Source organism: Lactuca serriola, chromosome 9 (genome assembly GCF_051521515.1).
Source record: "Lactuca serriola cultivar US96UC23 chromosome 9, Lser_US96UC23_V15, whole genome shotgun sequence".
Taxonomy (NCBI): Eukaryota; Viridiplantae; Streptophyta; class Magnoliopsida; order Asterales; family Asteraceae; genus Lactuca; species Lactuca serriola.
Genome location: NC_136416.1, coordinates 94,385,650 through 94,407,828, shown reverse-complemented (window position 1 = coordinate 94,407,828; position 22,179 = coordinate 94,385,650). Strand labels below are relative to the sequence as shown.

Sequence of the window (22,179 nt, the reverse complement as noted above, 5' to 3'; positions counted from 1 at the left end):
TCATGGATCTTGAGAAATTGGAGTATTATAAGCATCGATCTCACGGTCACTTAGTAACTGAAATTCACTATCAACTTCATGATCAACATGGTCACCTTGTGATTCAGAAGCCGGTTCATGCTCTTGCTCATCAAGCATATTTTCCAAATCATCATAATTAAGTTCTCCTTCCCGCTCTTTGTCAACCACCCAAAATCCCGTCTTATCAATATTTTCATAGTCAACAGGATCGTAAGAGCTCATATCAACCTTCAATCTACAAAAACATTCAAAAAAATCTCAAATATAACTTGGTCATTTTATAGCATAGTATATCTTAGCAAGTTACCATACCTATTTTGTAAACGCAAGTTGTAATGAACAAATACAAGATCATTTAGCCTTTGATGTTCCAATCTATTCCTCCGTTTCGTGTGAATCCTTTCAAATACACTCCGGTTACGTTCGCAACCGGAAGAAGATGCCGTTTGACTTAATATTCTAATAGCAAACTTTTGCAAAACCGGAATATCTCCGCCAAATAACTTCCACCACTCATCTACAAAAGATATAATTAGCAAAAAAAATATATTAGAAAATACAATATTTTATATATAATAATGACACATTAAATTTAAATCATTCCTGGACGAGTAAGATTACGAGAAGCAACGGCACTAGATCTACCAAAGGTACGTTCAGCATCACGAAACCTCCCTAAATTCAATGTAATATTTAACATGTCATCACCTTTAAAAGTCTTCTCAACCATTTCAAGAATGCCTTGAAACACCTCATTCTTCTTACAAAGATTTGCATGATCATATTGAAAAACAGGATTCAACCAATAAGCCGCACAATAAATACTTTTTCTTAACATCCTATCCCGGCGACTATCAATTATGTTAGTGTAAGGCCTATATAATTCCTTCTTCTTCTTAAACAATTCCTTAATCCCTCTTCTTGCCCGACGCATTCCCTCGTAAACATAACCAATTGCAGGTTTTTCATCCGAATCACACAACCGCAAAAGCTTTAACAAAGGAGTCATTACTTTCACTGTAATCAAACAATTCTTCCAAAAGATTTCATTCAAGACAATCTGTTTACATTCAACCGCATTTCCCACTTTCAACATCTTCTTAAACTCATTAGATATGACCATTGCTTGTAAATCTTCTTTATGGTCATACAAACTTTGCAATGCTATGAACACGGTACCAAACCGAGTAGCACCTGGACGGATAATTTCTTTCCAACCGGGTCTTTTTCTTAACCAATTCAAGGGCTACTTATGATTATAAACAAAAATAGTAACCCTCGATGCAAGATTGACCAAACTTTTCACATTATCCAATTCTGAAAGATCCTTTAATACAAGATTAAGACAATGCGCTGCACATGGAGACCAAGTAATAGAAGGATATCTTTCACATAACTTAGTACCAGCAAGCTTGTAATTAGCAACATTATCAGTTACCATTTGAACCACATTTTTTTCTCCTACCATTTCAACAATCTCAGCAAACAAATTACACAAATTTGTAGCATTGCTCTCTATATCAGATGCATCAACAGATTTAAGAAATGATATCCCTTTCGGACAATAAACCAAGAAATTAATCAAATATCGTTGTGAAACATCCCTCCACCCATCACTCATAATTGTGCAACCTGTATCAACCCATTGACTTCTTAACGAATCAATAATCAATGAAACTGACTTTTTTGCATCTGTCAATAAATTAACCCTCAGAGCATGATAATTAGGTGCTTTGTACCCATAACCAATACTTGCTATTTTATCTACCATAAGTTGAAAAAAGGAGAGTTGCAAGCATTCATAGGTATACATACATCATAAAACCACATATCAATAGCTAAATCCACATCATGTATTTTTGCCTTACTTTGCATTGCAGATTTGATAGTGGGTTGGGAAGGATCATTTATACCTTTTGTAAAAAATGGATGCAAGTTTGAAGTAGATTTCCTTTTACCCTTTTTCACAGTTGACATTTCTATTTCCTCCATCTCTTCATCATCATCCAAGATAGTAACACTAGTGGTACGTTTTTCTTTTTCTTTTTGGGCAGTCTCTTTCAACTTTCCTTGCATTGTAAACCGCACTTCTGGACTAACTTTTGGGCATGCTACTACCTCACCTTTAATACCAGCAGAATGTTTCTTAACCCTGTTTATTCCACGAACACCTATAACTTTTTGACAAAAGTTACATATCCATGCCTTTTTCCCCTTCTCATCAACGACTTGAGTAACATGTTCCCATGCTATATCCGTCTTTGTTCATACATTTGATTGAACCGAAGAATGGGATTGAGCTTGAGATTGCGTTTGCAATGGTTGTTCTTCCCTTGATTCCATATCTAACTGCATTGAAAAGTAAATTATAATCAATAAACATATGTCAATTGGATCCTAATTTCATAATCAAAACCTTGAAACAATGACCAATTAACAATAAATGAAATGTAAACTAACCAAATTTGTCAAAAAACCTTGAAACAATGATAATTAACAATATATGAACTGTAATTGATTTCACCTGTAATTGATAATTAACAATAAATAAACTAACCAAATCTATCACCTGTAATTGATAATAAACAATAAATGAATTGTAATTTATAATTAACAATAAATAAACTAACCAAATCTATCACTTGTTTCAAAAGAAAAGCTAATCAGAAGCCATAAAAGAAAATAACCTGATTTCAAAGTCAATTAGAGAAGAAAAGAAAATTGGAGAAGAAAATAAAACAAATCTAGCAATTGATTTCACAGTCAATTGATTTCAGTCTTTCACAGCCAAAAGAAAACTAACTTCATAATAGCTAATCAAAAGAACGGAAGTCTCTACAGCTAATAAAAAAAAGGAAGTCGTTGCATTGCAGTCGCTATTGAGGTCACTGCATTGGGTTTAGGTGGAGAAGGAACAACCAAGGCACTTCTGAAACACCAGTCGATGTAGCAGCAAAAAAAAAGAAAAAAGAAAAGAAAGGAAATTGGAAACTCACCTGGAGGCTGGAGAAGAATGGAAGTCGCCGGAGAATGGAACTCACCAGTCAATTTGCGACTTGCTGCTTTCGTTTCCCAGAGAAGAACGAAGAACGGAAGTCTCTTTTGTGGCCTGGAGCGATACAACGATACTCAGTTAATTAAGCAATCCCTAATAAACGGGCCAATCCGGTTTTTACCGGTTCAAAATACCCGGTTCAACCGCGGTTTATGGTAAACCCGGCCGATTCGATCCGGTCGGTGTTTTTACAAAAACCCAATCTCGATTAACCCATCTTCTATCCTGGGTCAAGGTCCAACCGGTTCAACCGGCCGGGTCGAACCGGGTTTTAAAACATTGATATAGCCATGATATCGAAAATAGTCAAAATAGCCACAATATCTCCAAACCAAGTTTGTGAAAATCGACGTGAAATGTGATTTTGAAAAATCAAAAGGACGTTTTTAATCTTTCCAAACATTTGTATGATTTATGGAGTAAAATTTTTAGTATGTTATTTGTTTGATTTCACTTGCAACTTTCTACAACTTTTTTTTTAAAGATAACATGAGTTCTAACATTACAAATGAATATTTTAATTTTGTTTGTGTTGGTGGTTCATAACAGTCATAAAATGAGGAATTGATATACGTTAGACCATTTGGTATAAAATTTGGTGTTGTAATTCCCGTAAATATTAATTTCGTGGATTTATACAAGTTGGTCAAGGAGAGAACAAATTTAGACTACAAACATAATATCAATGTTTCGTTCCAACACCCTACATTGAAATATATTATATAGATAGTTGATGAAGGTGAAGTGAAACATTTAAAGCAAATTATTTTGCATGTTTCAACTCATGTACATCTGTATCTAGGGGATAATGATCCAATGGAGGAGAAACAACATTTCCGATATGTTGTTTGTGGAAACCGATCTATCAACGGAATAGTGTCTAGTAGTAGATTAAGAAAAATCTTTGTTGAGATCAGATCGAAACAAAAAGATAGGAACAATCAAGTAGGTCTGCACATCATCACTCCAAATGCTCCTAAAATGTTGGTGGATATGTTGCATATGGAAGACCAATACAACACCAATTCAATCTACAAATTTTTATGAAAACAATTATACGTATCGATAAATTTGGTATACCGATCCTGGATATTTTGTACCATATCAAATATCGATAACACCATATTAAACAATGTTAGTACCATATAAAACGTTGTGGTATGTGTCACACTGAAGGTGGCGATGATGATATTATAGAAATTGATTATCCAACACATGAAATTGTTTAAAGAAAAATCATTGTTTTGAAAATTGGACCGGATCGGCTGGTTTAACTGCGAAACGGTCAGGTTATCGGTTTTCTATAACCCAAAATTCGTTTGTAAATGAAACGCCAAAAATCGGCCGGTTCACTCTAAAATTAGTTCAATCGAACCGGTCAAACCTTAAATAACCGGTTAATCCATGACAATAAGTTTAAAAAAAAATATATTATGAAAGCCTCATTATTTTAGAAGGCAATAGGGGAGCACAAGCTTCCGTTGCGAGCATCATCCCATTACTAGTTCTAAACGCATCTCTTCCCTTTCCAATTTATAACAATTTGGATGCCTCCAACTTTTGTTTAGCGGCCGAAATCGAATGCTTTAATTAGATATTTCCAACCAAATTTATAATAATTACTAAGCGAATATCCATGCGTTACACATGGTAAAATTATATGTTTAAAATTTGACAAATACGTATTGAAAGTAGTTAGGTTATTTGTAACATCCTAAAAATTTTAAGGTAAAGTTCATTTTTAATTCAACCATTAAAACGCCATTTAGTATTACCAATCATTCAAAAGTATATTAATGGAAAACAGTTATCAAAGTGCAATCCCAAAATCATAAGGTTGCGGAAACATGGATGGATTAGGTGCAGTCACGCCAGACTCTTCTCTTTTGTACCAGAACTACCTAAAACCATAAACAATAAATCGTAAGCACAAAGTGTAGTGAGTTCCTCCAAAATACCACATAGCATACAAACATACAGTCAAGCATATCTGGGTGCTTGCATTCCCCTTTGGTCTCTTTCAACCAGATATTGTTAAGAAAATATGGGTGCTTGCATACCCCTTCAGTATATTTCAACCGGCTATTGTTAAGCATATATGGGTGTTTGCATTCCCCTTCGGTCTATTTCAATTGGCTACAGTCAAGCGTATCTGGGTTCTTGCTTTCCCCTTTAATTTATTTCAACCGACTACTATCAAGCATATATGGATGCTTTCATTCCCCTTCAGTCTATTTCAGCCGGATATCAGGGCTATTTCACCCCTACCACTACCACATAACATCATAGCAAAAGAATCACGGAGTCATCAAACAATACAGGCATAACATATGATTATCACAAAGACCATCATCACACTACAAGCATGAACTAGCGGTCCGACATTGGTGCCTTCGACCCACAAATACAATGAAGGAAACTCATCTCACACTGCTAGATATCTAAGATAAATGCTCGGACTTTCGATCCGAAGAATCCCCACGCTAATATCATCAAATATTACCCAGTTAATAATTGATCCACAACCCATAGTTGGAATCCTAGTCCGATTGTCCAACACTCAGGGTAAAAGTCCATTTTACACCTTTCCTTACTTGGCCTAAAATTCGAGGCGCAAACCATTAACACCTAGAACCCAATATGACCCAACTTCCTAATTGGGCCCAAAACCCATCATGGGCCTAATCCAAGAAGATCCAAATTCCTCAAAGACACCCTAAGCTCCAAATGGACCTAGGCACAAGAAGGCCTAAAGATAGAAAACTAGGGCCTAACAAGGTCCAAAAGCCCAAAATCACATCTCACATCATGACTAACCCTTGGTCACGTCGTGAGAGCTCACTTGATCAGATCCTAACTCATCCCGACTCAACCTAGCCAACTCAGTCAAGGAATAACACATGAGCTGACGTCACGACATGAGCAGCCTATCCGCATGTCGTGATGTAACACCCAAAAAAATTCAAGCCAATTTTAAACTTTTAAAATAACATTTCAAATCTATTAATTATAACAAAACATGTTTTCAAAGGTATTATATCAGAGTATCTCAAAAACAGTGTCATAAAAGCGAGGAGCGGTACGATCACGCCTTTGCCTTGCCACAATCCTCTGATGCACCTGAAACAATAAACTGAAACTGTAAGCCCGAAAGCTTAGTGTGTTCCCTACAAAATACCGATACATATACAATCCACATAACCATGTCAGCAATATCGTAACACAACAAACCAAACAACATGCAATGGGTCCACAGCTTTATAGTCTGGATTACCCCCGGGCCCGCATTGTGTGTTTGGATTGCCTTTGGACCACAACCGTCACACCCCCAAACCAAGGATGGCGGAAACGTCCGGGGGTGGCGGACTTCATGCATAGTATCATAACAATGAGTATAATAGTGTTCAAAGTAATACAACCATCATAAATATAATTGAAAAAAGTTACATCATAGTTTGTGTTTACATGTTTCAAAATCAATTACATTATGATGACAAAAAGGAAATGTTTGATGTCTTAACGTCCCATTCTCAAAAGCTGTTGATTACCTGTTTCATTAATTTCCTTAGAATACAAGTAGTTTTGAAAAAGTGTAAACAATTAAGTTGGTGAGTTCATAAACTTTTGAAAGTAGAGTTTGAAAACCTCGCTTGTAATAGTATTGTATAACCAAGAAAAATCCAATATTTTCCTTATAATGTGTTATGTAGCCTTAAATCCCAAGACCAACTGTATGAGTGAGTTTTATACTAGTAATGGTGTATGTAGTTTTAAAAAAAATAAAACCATTTTTAAAGCATAATTTCCCCGTAAACCTTATGTTTCGTTAACTCCGTATGTGAGTCGATATAACCATACTATGACTAGATGAACCTGCTACAACGTTATTCAGACGTTAGAATGTTATGATATTTGTCACCCGTAGACCTGCCGGTCCTACTGCAGCTAATAGTAAGGTGTGGGGTGTCAATCCCAATATAGATCTATATACAATTATCATGTTCTCCCTACAAGATACTCTGGTTATAACTTATAGGAATTTTTAAACCGTACTCTAAGAGTACAATAAAGTAATATCTCACAATTTACGTTAAAAATTTTACGTGTTGTGTAAATGTAAAATCCTTTTTTTGTGGTGAGTTTGTAGGTTAAATGTGCCATAAACTATACCTATAATAGTTTATCAAAGTGTTTGTATTGTACAATCTATAATTATACCTCTTATAGTTCATTGTATGTGTTTATAATGCATGGAGATACATATTTTAAATAACCAAATTCTGTTTAGTCTGAAAACTAACAATAAATACATTCAACATTCGGAATTTATTGTTATACACTTTGCTCAACATGTTACAAAGTGTTATTACTAGTGTAAACAGTTGACTAAAATTTTTAGTCTATCTGCACTGTTTTAGAAAAATCATAGAAAAACGGACTCGAAAACTAATTCCGTAAACTCTGAGAGTTTAGAAATTATGTCTAGTTGGTTCATAAATTTTATTATGATTTTTATTGACCTCTAACTTGTGTGAAAACGTCCATGTTCACAGACTGGTCCGATTTCGTATCTACAGTGATAGGCAGTTATGTAAAAGTCACCATAAATTGTAGAAAAATCTTATGAAGATGTGCAAGTAGTCATTTTAATGGTAGAAACTTGAAAAAAATGCAACTTGTACAGTCCGTGAATGAGACTCAACTTTTCTGATGAAAGTTGTTAGTTAAATTAACGTGTGTTTTAGTGTGGTAACTTGTATTCTCCCCCATAAAAATTGATAATAGCATGAAGATATAGGGGTATGAACTCACCTTGTGTGGTTTTAGTAGATGGATGATGAATAAAGGGAGTGTTCAACTCAAGAACACTTTAGAAGATGCTTGAAGATTCGAAGATCTAACACAAATATGATGATGTTTGTGTAAGATATCTATGATTTAAGTAGAGAGAAAGAGAAATAATCATGTGAGGAGTGATATTAATTACTAGGAGTAGAAGAAGAACTTGTGATCAGCCTTGAATTTTCTATATTAGAGAGGGATAGTGAGAGAGAATGAGTTTTTGCTTCTTGATGGAGAGTGAGTGAAATGGGAGGAGAGATATGGATTTCCAGGTTTTGCTCAAGAGTATGGCTGGAAAAATGGTGGGAAAAAGGACAATGGACATGACCAGGTAAGGTGGGGTGACTAAATTTGGTCATGGAGTGGGTATGGGAGGTTGCTTGTGTCCTTGCCCAAAGGATAAGTCAACACTCCACCTAATTATCTTACCAACAAGATTTTGTTCTTAGACTAAGAATGTAACACCGTAAAAAATTTAAACAATTTTTCGCATTTTCAAAACACATTCCCATTCATATTTATTATAAAAATCTCAATGTATCACATCTCAATTCATAAAACATATCCCAAGATCAAAAGAACATATAAAACTCTGAGTGTGTGTACGAATCATGTCGGCGCCTTCCCGCGATTGTCACTAGTACCTGAAACACATAACACAAAACACTGTAAGCATAAATGCTTAGTGAGTTCCCCAAAATACCACATATAACACATATTAGCCACTCAACGCAATAACTCTGGTTGGCCCTTGGGCCCTAACTCTGTGGACCCCTGGTCCTAGCTTTGTGGACCTTCCGGTCCTAACTCTGATATACTCACAACATAAATCACATAGAAATAATGCAGTGCAACACATCACATAGATAACATACAAGATAGTCTATCACATAACTTTGGTTACCTACTCAAGGTAAAGTATAGTGAGATGACTCACCTCGGGTGTCTCAGTAAATCTCTGACTCGGTGAAATATGGTCTAGCCTCCGCCTAATCACATGGATAAACACTCTAATCAATATCACTCTCAAAGGCTAGACTAAACTCTCTCTTGGCACTCTCAGAAGGGCAAAAGACCATTATACCCCTCCCATGTCTCAATGACCAAAATATTGACCAAACCCTAAAAGTCAACAAAAGTCAACCCTCTTCGGGTTACGCTGCGCGTACCAGACATGTACGTTGTGCGTACCCGACAACCTCTCAGAAACGGGGGAACGCGACTCCTACGCCCTGCGTAGTAGGATTACGCCCGGCGTAACTCCCAGTTCCAGTCTTCTTTGATTCTTGTGTCTTAATCAGTTAAGACTTGCGTCCAAATTCCACATCTGACTTCTCTAATACGACTTAATCCATAAAGTCGGTGACTTTAAGCCTTTTCATGGCTATGGAGGTCACCAACACCTAAATCACCCCATTTCCAACCTTTAAAGGTCCATATCTCATGCATGAACAACTTTTGACAACCAAGACTGGAACTTTATCATATAACAACCCTAAATGGGCTAGCATGGGACATATCTCGGCTTCTAAGAGCTCATTAACTCATAAAGCTATCAACTTGGGGACAAAAACCCTAAAACTTCTCTTACAAGGTATGAACAGAAAATATGTAAAGCTTGAAGCTTTTTACCTCAAAATGAAGCTTCTTTCACTGCTAAACTCGGATCTACAAGCTTGAGCTCTAACTCTTCCTTTTCCAAGGTTTTCACTTTGCTCCAAATGGCCAAGAACACACTACAAGGCTCTCTTAGACACTCCCTTGCTATATGAACGAGATTTAGGGTTTAGAAATGATAATGCTCTGGGAAAGGTGGCCAACAAAAGGGCCATAAGGTTGCTTAAATAGGGAGGCTCAAGGAGTTAGGGTTTCTCTTCTGGGCCGGGTACGCCCCGCGTACACATTGGTACGCCCCACGTACCTAGCAATCCTTCATGATCTGAACGCGGACAAGTACGCTGAGCGTACACCCAGTACGCCCTACATACCTGCCAATCTAACATCTTCCTATCAAGGGCTAAATATGACAATCATTCAAAGAAGAAGGTTCACAAGGTATACCTGATTTTTGAGATGTTACAATTCTCCCCCACTAGAATCAGACTTCGCCCCCGAAGTCTCACTCCGCGAACAACTCCGGATGTTGCTCCCGCATCTCTATCTCTGGCTCCCAAGTCAGCTCGGACCCTATCCGATGATGCCACTGAAACTGAACTAGTGGCACCTCCTTGTTCCTCAAAACCTTAATCCTCTGATCCACTATCGCAATTGGCCTCTCGACATAATTCAGGCTCGCGTCAACCTGAATATCCTCTAATGGCACTATCGCTAACTCGTCGGCTATACATTTCCTCAACTGAGATACGTGGAAGGTGTCATGAATCTGCCCCAACATCGCGGGTAGCTCTAATCGATACGCTACCCGTCCGACCCTCGCAGTCACCCTGAATGGACCAATATACAGGGGCCCTAGCTTTCCCCTCTTCCTGAATCGGATCACTCTTTTCCAATGAGATACCTTCATGAGTACAAAATACCCCACCTAAATTCGAGCTCGGATCATCGCCTATCCGCATAATTCTTCTGGCGAATTTGGGCGGTCAACAACCTCTGCCTGACCTGCTATATCTGCTATGTCGTCTGGAGCACTATCTCTGTACTGCCCATCACTTGCTGCCCTACTTCTCCCCAGCAGATGGGAGTCCGACACCTCCTCCCATACAACAACTCAAAGGGTGGCATACCAATGCTCGAATGATGGCTGTTGTTATAGGAAAACTCATCCAAGGGTAAATACGTGTCCCAACTCCCTCCGAAGTCCAATACACATGCCCAAAGCATGTCCTCGAGCATCTGAATCGTCCGCTCGCTCTTCCCTTTAGTCTGTGGGTGGTATGCGGTACTAATATGCAGCCTTGTCCCCAAGTCTTCATGAAATTTCTTCCAGAACCTGGAAATGAAACGTACATCTCGATCTGAGACGATCGAGATCAGTACTCCATGCTGCGATACCACCTCCCTCACGCACAACTCTGCCAGCCTCTCAGCAAAGGAGCTCTCACTGATAGCAAGAAAGTGATCGCTCTTCGTCAACCTGTCTACAATCACCTAAATTGCATCGACACCTCTTGCAGTCCTTGGCAATTTGGTGATAAAGTCCATGGTAATTTGTTCCCATTTCCACTCGGGAACCTCCAAAGGCTGCAACTTACCATGCGGACGCTGGTGCTCGGCCTTAACCCTACGACATGTCAAACACCTCTCTATGAACCATGCGACATCCCTCTTCATACAAGGCCACCAATACTCTCTCTTCAAGTATAAATACATCTTAGTGGCCCCGGGATGGATCGAAAACCTCGATCGGTGTGCCTCCTCCATCAGAATGGTACGTTCCCCGCCTACAAATGGCACCCAAATCCAACCCTGGAAGGTCATAAGCCCTCTGTTATCGGTGACGAACTCCGATACCTGTTCGATAACCCGCTCTCTCTTACGGTTCTTCGGTCTCACGGCCTCAGCCTGGGCCCCTCGAATGGTGTCCCACACCGGAGTCATCACTGTCAACCAAATACAAACGTCTCGTATCGGGGCGCTCTCCGCCCTACGACTTAGGGCATCGGCTACAACGTTAGCCTTGCCCGGGTGATACAAGATCTCACAATCGTAATCCTTTACCACATCCAACCATCTCCTCTGGCGCATGTTCAGGTTGGGCTGATCCATCAAATACTTCAAGCTCTTGTGGTCCGTGTATATGGTACACCGAACCCCATACAAATAGTGACGCCAGATCTTGAGGGCGAACACCACATCCCCCAACTCCAGATCGTGCGTAGGATATCTCGTCTTATGAGGCTTCAGCTGCCTCGATGCATATGGTATGACATGCCCCCTCTGCATCAGCACCGCGCCCAGACCTGATATCGACGCGTCACAGTATAACACAAAGTCCTCCATTCCCTCCGGAAGGGCCAACACTGCGGTTTCGCACAGCTTCTGGAGAAGTGTCTCGAATGTTGCCTGTTGCTCCGGGCCCCAACTGAAAGTCACGCCCTTCCGGGTCAGTCTGGTGAGAGGAACTGCAATCCTGGAAAAATCCCGAATGAATCTCCGATAATATCCGGCCAACCCCAGGAAACTCTTGATCTTCGAAGGGGATCTCGGTACTTCCCAGTTCATCACCGCCTCGATCTTGGCCGGATCGACCAATATCTCCTTCAAATGCTCCTCGTGCTGCTCTCTAGACCTCGAATACACCAAAATATCATCAATGAACATGATCACTAAACGATTCAACATCGACCTGCACACCCTGTTCATGAGATCCATGAATGTTGTCGGTGCATTGGTGAGCCCGAAAGGCATCACCACGAACTCATAATGCCCATAACGAGTCCTAAACGCCGTCTTCTGGATATCCTCATCACGCACCCTCATCTGATGATATCCAGACCTCAAATCAATATTGGATAACCAAGACGCTCCTTGTAACTGATCGAACAAATCGTCGATCCTCGGCAAGGGGTAACAGTTCTTGACCGTCAGCTTGTTCAACTCCCGGTAATTAATGCACATTCGGTGTGAACCATCCTTTTTCTTGACAAAAAGGATCGGTGCTCCCCACGGCGAGCTACTCGGCCGAATAAACCCCTTCCCCAGCAGCTCCTGAAGCTGCGAGGATAACTCATGCATCTCTGGCGGTGCAAGGCGATAGGGCGCCTTGGCGACGGGCGCTGCCCCCAGAACCAAATCGATACGGAACTCTACCTGCCTCTCGGGAGACATACCCAACAACTCCTTGGGGAAAACATCCGGGAACTCTCGCACTATCAGAACCTCATCAACTGACCTTGGTCTCTTTGAATCATCCCTCGTATCCATCACATACGCCACAAACCCACTGCAGCCCCACTGTAGACTCTGCCTCGCTCTAGCAGCCGAACAAAATGCCGACCCAGAATGCGTACCCTCACCGTATACCGTAAGAACACCCCCACTACGCTCTCGTATGGTTACCAGCTGTTGCTCACAGTCAATACCGCTCCGAGCCTGCTCAACCAATTCATTACCACGATAACACAGACGTCCGCCATCGCAATCGGGACCAAATCAATAGGAAATGCAACGCCGAAGATCTCGAGTACACATCCTCGAATCACCTCTGTGGCATACACTGCTCTCTCGTCAGCTATGGAAACTCTTAGAGGTCGGCTCAAAGCCTCTCGACTAATACTGATGTGCTGACTAAAGGCTAAAGATACAAAAGACCGACTCGCACCCAAATCAAATAACACCAAGGCAGGTACATAATTCACAAGAAAAGTACCTACGCATATCATAATATAAGCACAATATCTCAACATTAAAAAAAGATACATGAAAGTATACATACCAGCCACAACGTCGGGTGCTGCGCGGACCTCCTCCGCGATCAACTGGAAGGCTCTCCCTCGTGCCTTAGGTGCCTCAGCCTTCACCGGACTACTCTCTGTAGCTCTGATAGTAGTAGGGGTAGATCCCTGAGATGCTCCTTGCGCTGATCCTCGCAAATGCGGACACTCTGCCTTCCGGTGTCCGGTCTGGATGCAGTGGAAACAGACTGCAAACTCCTTAGGGCAATCCTTGGCCATATTCCCCTCCTTGCCACATTTGTAGCAAGACCCTGCTCTACACACCCCATCATGACTCTTGCCGCACTTTCCACAAGTGCGACCCTTCTGGTTCCCGCTTGGCTGCCGGGTGAGACTGTGCCGGTCGCCTGTCCCTCCCCTGACACTCCGCCTCCTCCTTAGCCTGAGTCTCCAGCTTGATCACCCTCTTCCGAGCATTTGCCTGAAGCTCGGCAAATGTCCGGTATGATGAGTTCGCTGTGAACTCTCGTATACCCCTCCTCAAAACGCTCAGATATCGGCTCATGCGTGCCTGCTCGGAAGACACGTGCTCTGGGCAGAACATCGCCCTCTCATGGAACATCCTGGTAATCACTGTAACAGACTCAGTACCCTGCTTGAGGGTCAAAAACTCCTGGGCCAAACGCTCCCTCTCCACCTGGGGAATATACTCCTCTCGGAACATAGCGGTGAACCTCTCCCAGGTCACTGCAGTAAGCTCAGCAAGCGAATAGTGCGCCGTCACAAACTTCCACCAGTCCTTCGCTCCCAAGTGAAGCTGGTTCAGCGCGAACCGAACCCTCAAATGCTCTGGACATGAGCATGTGAAGAAACTCCCCTCAATGTCCGAAATCCACCTCATCGCCATAATCGGATCCTGCGTCCCATCAAACTCTGGTGGTTATGTGTTGCTGAACTCCCGGAACAGCAACGCATCACCACCCTACGGTCTAGCCGCATCTACATCTGCAGTGGCCGCAACAACAGCAGCATCAGAAAGAGCATCATATCTCTCATCAAAATTCTCTATCAGTGTGGTCTTGATAGACCCAAACATCTCTGGTATCCCTGCCCTGATGGCCGCAGCCACCTCTTCGTGAATGATCCTACGAATCTCCTCATCACTAGTACCGCTGCTCTCTGGTGTAAGGCATGTCCTGACCATGATATCTCTGAAACACAACATAAGATAATATCAGGGACCCGCTCGAGTATACTCGCACTTGATAACACTATCCTACTTGATCTCTAATTCTCCAAGGATTCTTACTTTGACTGTGCACCGCTCCGGTGTCTTCAGTAGTATGGGCCCAATACTATTGTCCACACCACATCAGTATACACCCCAAGTCCTCCTCCTAGGATCCCAAATTCCAAGTACTCTACTCTCACTAAGCATAGTCTACTCTCCAGCAGATCTCTCATAAGCCTTTCGCTGCTATCTACCTCCTCTCAAGCATCTCCTAGCAGCAACCCCTAGGCTAAGGCATCACAAATCAGGCCACTCTAGTCCTAACAGAAATTCCTAGCCTGCTCTAGCATGCAAAACATATCATATCGTCTCATAAACACATAACATAAGGGTATTTTAGGAAATCACCGTTCGGGCGCTGGCTGATCGTACGCACGGCTCTGCTATGCTCTTTTCAGATTCTTTTACTCTTTTAGAAAAACTTTGTTTCACTTTTTGAAAAATATCTCTCAAATCCTCAGTTTGAGTTCAGATACGCCCGAAGGTGTACCCGAATCCCTCAAACCAAGGCTCTGATACCAAATTGTAACACCGTAAAAAATTTAAACAATTTTTCGCATTTTCAAAACACATTCCCATTCATATTTATTGTAAAAATCTCAATGTGTCACATCTCGATGCATAAAACATATCCCAAGATCAAAAGAACATATAAAACTCTGAGTGTGTGTACGAATCATATCGGCGCCTTACTGCGATCGTCACTAGTACCTGAAACACATAACACAAAACCCTGTAAGCAAAAATGCTTAGTGAGTTACCCAAAATATCACATATAACACATATTAGTCACTGAAGGCTATAAGTCTCGTGTGCCCTTGGGCCCTAACTCTGTGGACCCCCTGGTCCTAGCTCTGTGGACCTTCCGGTCCTAACTCTGATATACTCACAGCATAAATCACTTAGAAATAATGCAGTGCAACACATCACATAGATAGCATACAAGATACTCTATCACATAACTTGGGTTACCTATTCAAGGTAAAGTATAGTGAGAAGACTCACCTCGGGTGTCTCGGTAAATCTCTGACTCGGTGAAATCTGGTCTATCCTCCGCCTAATCACATGAATAAACACTCTAATCAATATCACTCTCAAAGGCTAGACTAAACTCTCTCTTGGCACTCTCAGAAGGGTGAAAGACCATTATACCCCTCCCATGGCTCAACGACTCAAATATTGACCAAACCCTAAAAGTCAACAAAAGTCAACCCTTTTCGGGTTACGTTGCGTGTACCAGACATGTACGCTGGGCGTACCCGGAAACCTCTCAAAAATGGGGGAACGCGACTCCTACGCCCGCGTACTGGGATTACGCCCGACGTAACTCCTAGTTTCAGTCTTCTTTGATTCTTGGATCTTAATTAGTTAAGAATTGCGTCCAAATTCCAGATCTGACTTCTCTAATACGACTTAATCCATAAAGTTGGTGACTTTAAGCCTTTTCATGGCTATGGAGGTCACCAACACCCAAATCACCCCATTTCCAACCTTTAAAGGTCTATATCTCTTGCATGAACAACTTTTGACAACCAAAACTGGAGCTTTATCACATAACAACCCTAAATGGGCTAGCATGGGACAGATCTCGGCTTCTAAGAGCTCATTAACTCATAAATCTATCAACTTGGGGACAAAAACCCTAAAACTTCTCTTACAAGGTATGAACAGAAAAGATGTAAAGCTTGAAGCTTTTTACCTCAAAATGAAGCTTCTTTCACTGCTAAACTCGGATCTACAAGCTTGAGCTCTAACTCTTCCTTTTCCAAGGCTTTCACTTTGCTCCAAATGACCAAGAACACACTACAAGGCTCTCTTAGACACTCCTTTGCTATATGAACGAGATTTAGGGTTTAGAAATGATAATGCTCTGGGAAGGGTGGCCAACAAAAGGGCCATAAGGTTGCTTAAATAGGGAGGCTCAAGGAGTTAGGGTTTCTCTTCTGGGCTGGGTACGCCCCGCGTACCTGGCAATCCCTCACGATCAGAACGCGAACAAGTACGTTGAGCATACACCCCAGTACGCCCTGCGTACCTGCCAACCTAACATCTTCCTATCAGGGGATAAATATGACAATCATTCAAAGAAGAAGGTTCACAAGGTATACCTGATTTTTGAGATGTTACAAAGAATTACCGTCAAAATTGATTAAAATATGAGTTTAGGGAGTTTAAAATGATAAAAATATGAATTTAGGGGAAAATCCTTGTCAAAAACGGGCTTAACAGGCGAAAGTAGTCGAAAACCGGACAATTAGGGGTGAACCTGTAAGGTTCAGCTCTCAGAAGGTGGGAACCGAAGGTGGGCCGAAGTCTCGGAGGAGGAACCGAGGCTGCGAAGTTCAGTCCTCTGAGGCTCGGTTCTGACAAGATCGCTTCCGGCAGGTTCGAATCTAATAGGGTTCGGCTCCAAGAGGGTTCGACTCCTAAGAGGGTTTGGCTCCTTAAGGCTGTTTTTCGCATAAACTTCCGTTTTCGAGCGGTTTTTGACTAAATCAAGGGTCGTGATGCCCCGTGTGATTATAAAGAGTTGAGAGAGATTTGGGAGAGATTTCACATACTTAGAGAGATTTGGGAGAGATTTCACATACTTGGAGAGATTTCTCATACTTAGAGAGATTTGGGAGAGATTTCACATACTTAGAGAGATTTGGGAGAGATTTCACATACTTAGAGAGATTTGGGAGAGATTTCACATACTTAGAGAGATTTGGGAGAGATTTCACATACTTAGAGAGATTTGGGAGAGATTTCACATACTTACAGAGATTTGGGAGAGATTTCGTTTGAGACCTTTTTAGATGCTTAGCTTCGGTACGCAAGGTGTGTAAACCCCGTTAAGCCTTATTGTGAGTGTTATAAGTCCCCGTAGGGTATGAAATAGTGTTTTATCGAATAGTTTCATCTCTTACCCTAATTTGGGTTAAAATTTCTGAACACATGAAACTTTCAAGTGATTAATTTGTATTAACATGGCGAGATGTACAAGTTTAAACGTAAGGAAAACCTAATATACTAGGGTTAGCTAAGTTCACCGCTTTGACTTGTTGACTTTATTTGACTTTGACTTGACCTGAAATTGACGGTTGTCACATCATCCCCCCATTAGAAGGAATTTCGTCCCAAAATTTGCGTTTCGACTGGGACTTCAAGGTTTGGAGAAAAGATGCGGGTAATTTTGTTTCATCTGATCTTCGTGCTCCCAGGTGAACTCGGGTCCTTGTTTAGCGTTCCAACGGACCTTCACAATACGAATGCGACTTTGTTTCATTCTTTTGATCTCCCGATCCATGATTTCAACCGGTTCTTCTACGAAGTGGAGACTCTCGTCAACTTCGATTTCATCGAGTGGTATTACAAGAGTCTCGTCCGACAGACACTTCTTTAAATTTGATATGTGGATGGTCGGGGACAATCCTGACAAGGATTTCGAATGGATCGATGTACCTAGGGTTTAGCTTCCCACGTTTACCAAAACGTATCAGACCCTTCTAGGGTGAGACCTTCAGTAGTACCCGGTATCCAACCTAGAATTCTAAAGGTTTGCGTCGCTCTGTCCGTCAGTTTGTGGATGGTAAGTCGTACTCATGTCTAGCCTGGTCCCTAGAGACTTCTGTGAAGACTGCCAGAAACGTGAAGTGAATCTACTATCTCGGTCAGAGATGATGGATATCGGCACGCCATGAAGTCGTACTATCTCTTTGATGTACGTCCTAGTCAGTTTTTCCATCTTTTCGATCTCTTTTATTGGTAGGAAATGCGCAAATTTGGTCAGTCTGTCGACGATTACCCAAATGGTGTCAAGTCCACTCGTTGTCTTAGGTAACTTGGTTATGAAATCCATGGTTATCCGCTCCCACTACCATTCAGGTATCTCTGGCTGTTGAAGTAGTCCCGAAGGCTTCTGATACTCCACTTTAACCTTGGTGCAAGTCAAGCACTTGCTTACAAAAGTAGCTATTTCGGCTTTCATGTTCGGCCACCAGTAGAGTTTCTTCAGATCTAGGTACATCTTGTCTGAACCGGGATGTATGGAGTATCGAGTTTTGTGTGCTTCGTTCATGACGACATCCCTGCATCCACCGAACTTCGGTGTCCAAATTCGGTCCATGAGATAACGAGCTCCATCATCCTTGCCTTCTAGGTTCTTATCCATCCCTCTTAACGCCTTACCTACCACATTCTCTGGTTTCAGGGCCTCCTGTTGAGCCTCTTTAATTTGCGTGGACAAGTGTGAATGGATTGCTATTGTTAATGACTTTACTCAGTGTCCTGTGTATTCCTTTCAACTTAAGGCATCCGGCACCACATTGGCCTTGCCCGGATGATATCGAATCTCGCACTAGTAATCATTTAGCAGTTCTACCATCATCTTTGCCTCATGTTGAGTTCTTTCTGGTTGAGGATGTGTTGAAGGCTCTTGTGATCGGTGAGAATTGTGCATTTGGTGCTGTAGAGGTAATGTCTCCAGATCTTTATGGTGAATACTAGTGCTCCTAATTCGAGGTCATGAGTGGTGTAGTTAACTTCGTGCGTCTTAAGTCGTCTCGAAGCATAAGCGATGACCTTTCCTCTTTGCATGAGCACGCATCCGAGACCTTGATTCGAAGCATCACAATACACTACAAAATATTTCGTTTCTTCGGGGAGAGACAAGATCGGTGCGCTGCATAGGGCTTGTTTTAACGTTTGAAAAGAAACTTCTTGTTTGTCCTCCCACTTAAACACCATATTTTTCTATGTCACCGAGGTGATTGGCTTAGCTATCTTAGAGAAGTTTTGTATGAATCTTCGGTAGTAACCTGCGAGGCCTAAGAATTATCGGATTTCTGTAGGCGTCCTCGGTGTTGACCAATTCTCAATCGCCTTGATTTTTGAAGGATCCACATGTATTCCTTCCTTGCTAACCATGTGGCCAAGGAAACCCACTTCTCTGATCCAAAATTCACACTTCGAGAACTTCGCATATAATTTCTTCGCCCTTAGGGTCTCCAATACCTGTCGTAAGTGCTGACTGTGCTCCTCCTTGCTTCGAGAGTAAACTAGGATGTCATCTATGAAGACGATCACGAACTTGTCTAAGTAGGGCCGACACACGCGGTTCATTAAGTCCATGAATATCGCGGGTGCGTTTGTCAATCCAAAAGGCATCACCACGAACTCGTAGTGACCGTAGCGAGTCCTGAATGCAGTCTTCGGAACATCTTCCTCTTGGACTCGCAGCTAGTGATAACCAGACCATAAATCAATCTTTGAAAAGTAGCTCGACCCTTGGAGTTGGTCAAATAGGTCGTCGATTCGGGGTAGGAGATATCGGTTCTTGATGGTGACCTTGTTCAGTTCGCGGTAGTCGATGCACATACGAAAAGATCCATCCTTTTTCTTTACGAATAAGACCGGTGCTCCCCAAGGTGAGAAGCTTGGTCTGATGAATCCCTTGCTCAACAGCTCGTTCAGTTGACTGGACAGTTCTTGCATTTCAGTCGGTGGGAGACGGTATGGCGCTTTGGCTACGAGGGTAGCGCCAGGGATTAGATCGATTCGAAATTCGACTTGTCGCGCAGGTGGCACTCCGGGAAGATCTTCTGGAAATACGTCTGGGAAATTACAGACCTCCAGAATGTCCTTGATTTCTTTTACTTCTTGTTTCTTATCCACAACATGGGCTAAAAAGGCGTGGTATTCCTTACAGAGATACTTTTGGGCTTTGACGCAAGATATGATTTGTAGGTTCGCACTAGGTTTGTCGCCATAGACGACGAAAGTTTTTCCATTCGGCAGATTGAGGCGAACGGCCCTTTCGTATCACAGAATGTCAACACGATTAGAACTCAACCAATCCATGCCAATAATGATGTTGAAGCTTTTTATTGAAATTGGCATGAGATCTACTTCGAACGAATGGTTACCTAGAGTGAGGATACAACCCGTGTATATGTCGTTAGTGTTTTCTATCTTTCCGTTTGCCATTTCTATGGTGTATTTGTCTTTTAGTGATTGTGGATTTTGTTTAAGCATGTGTTTGAATTGGTGGGTAACAAAACTCCTCTCCGCTCCACTATCGATTAGTATACATGCATAAGATTTATTGAGGAGAAACGTACCGGTAACCACTGTGAGGTCTTCCATTGCTTCTCCGTGTCCTATAGCCAAGACCCTTCCTACGCCACCCACATTGGCATTCTTCGACTTTAGGCAGTCTCTTTTGAAGTCTCCCGTCTCACCACAGCCATAGCAGGCTCGGCTTATTCTAGCATTAGCGGCCTGGTTGGTTAGTTGTGTGGGTGCCGCCAAGAAACAACAAATTGTGGCACTTCATGTTGCAACTACCTCTGCCCTGCAGAAGCGGGTTGTATGCCCTTCTTGTTACAGTTGTTGCAGTGCATTTCCCGAAAAGCGCCGTTATGGTGAAAGTTGCATTTGTTGCACCTTGGAAAGTTTCCAGCATATTGCCTCAAGGGCACTGGAGCAGCAGGGGTAGTTGCAACATGAAGTGCCACAATTTGTTGTTTCTTGGCGGGATCTTAAGTTGGTTGTTTCTTCTTGTTGTTCCAGAACTTTCTTTTATTGTTCCCATTTCCTGCTTGATCCGGGGTGGCTGCCACCGTGATCTGGCTGACCCTATGGTCGATAAGGCTTTGTGACAGATCCTTGGCACTTTAAAAAGTAGAGGGTCTTGCTGAGACCACGTTTCCTTAAATCTGGGCAGACAGTCCCCAGAGGTACCTTTCCACCTTTTTCTCTTTCGGGGTGACCATCCCAGGGCATAGAAGTGCCAAATCGCTGAATCGAGCAGTGTAGGTTGTGAGGTCCGAGCCTACCATCCTGAGATTCTAGAGTTCCTGCTCTAATTTTTGCATTTCACCCCTTGGGCAGTACTCCTTCATCATCATGGACTTCAAGTCTTTCCAGCTCATTGAGTTGGCAACCAGGAGTGTCAATGCCTTGACATGGCCGTTCCACCAGGTGAGGGCCCTGCCGGAGAAAGTGCAAGCAACAAACTTGACCTTTCTTGCTTGGGTCAAGCACATATTTCGAAGACTGATTCAGTCTTCTCGAACCATTGCATCAAAGTGATAACACCCCCGCTTCCATCGAAGGATTTGGGTTTGCCATTGTTAAAGTCCTTGTAGGAGCATTCCCTCGAATGCCCTTAACCCTCACCATTGTTGGGAGTATCGGTACCACTTCCAGACCCACTTGTACCCTGGTGGCTCACTTCATCCATAGCCGCTGCTACGGCGGCAGCTATCTCCGCCCGAATCGCAGTGGGATCCTACTGAGGAGGCGGCGGCGGAGGTGGTGGTGTGTTGCCAGAAGGCCGGGGATTTTTCCGTGGTGGCATGATTCTGCCACAAGATTCGAAAAGTGATGAGACGGTAAGTCATTGATAACAGTGCAATATCGGATGTTATTGAATTAAATTATCATCATTTTATTCCTGACTTAAAGCGATAGCAAATAATTCATAATGAAAGTCTATAAACATAGCGTAAACTTATGAACTTTTAGTAATATTGTTTCAAGTGAAAATCTTGTGACTTAACCCATACTAGGTCCTCCCTACCCTTAGTAATGATAAACATTGAAATAAATTTTTAGCGGTAGAGCTCCCA

The 22,179-nt window shown here is 42.0% G+C and overlaps 1 pseudogene; it reads right to left on the bottom strand.

Moving 5' to 3' along the window:
- Window positions 1-21,951, bottom strand: LOC145075942 (uncharacterized; annotated as a pseudogene).
- Window positions 21,952-22,179: the final 228 nt, after the last annotated feature.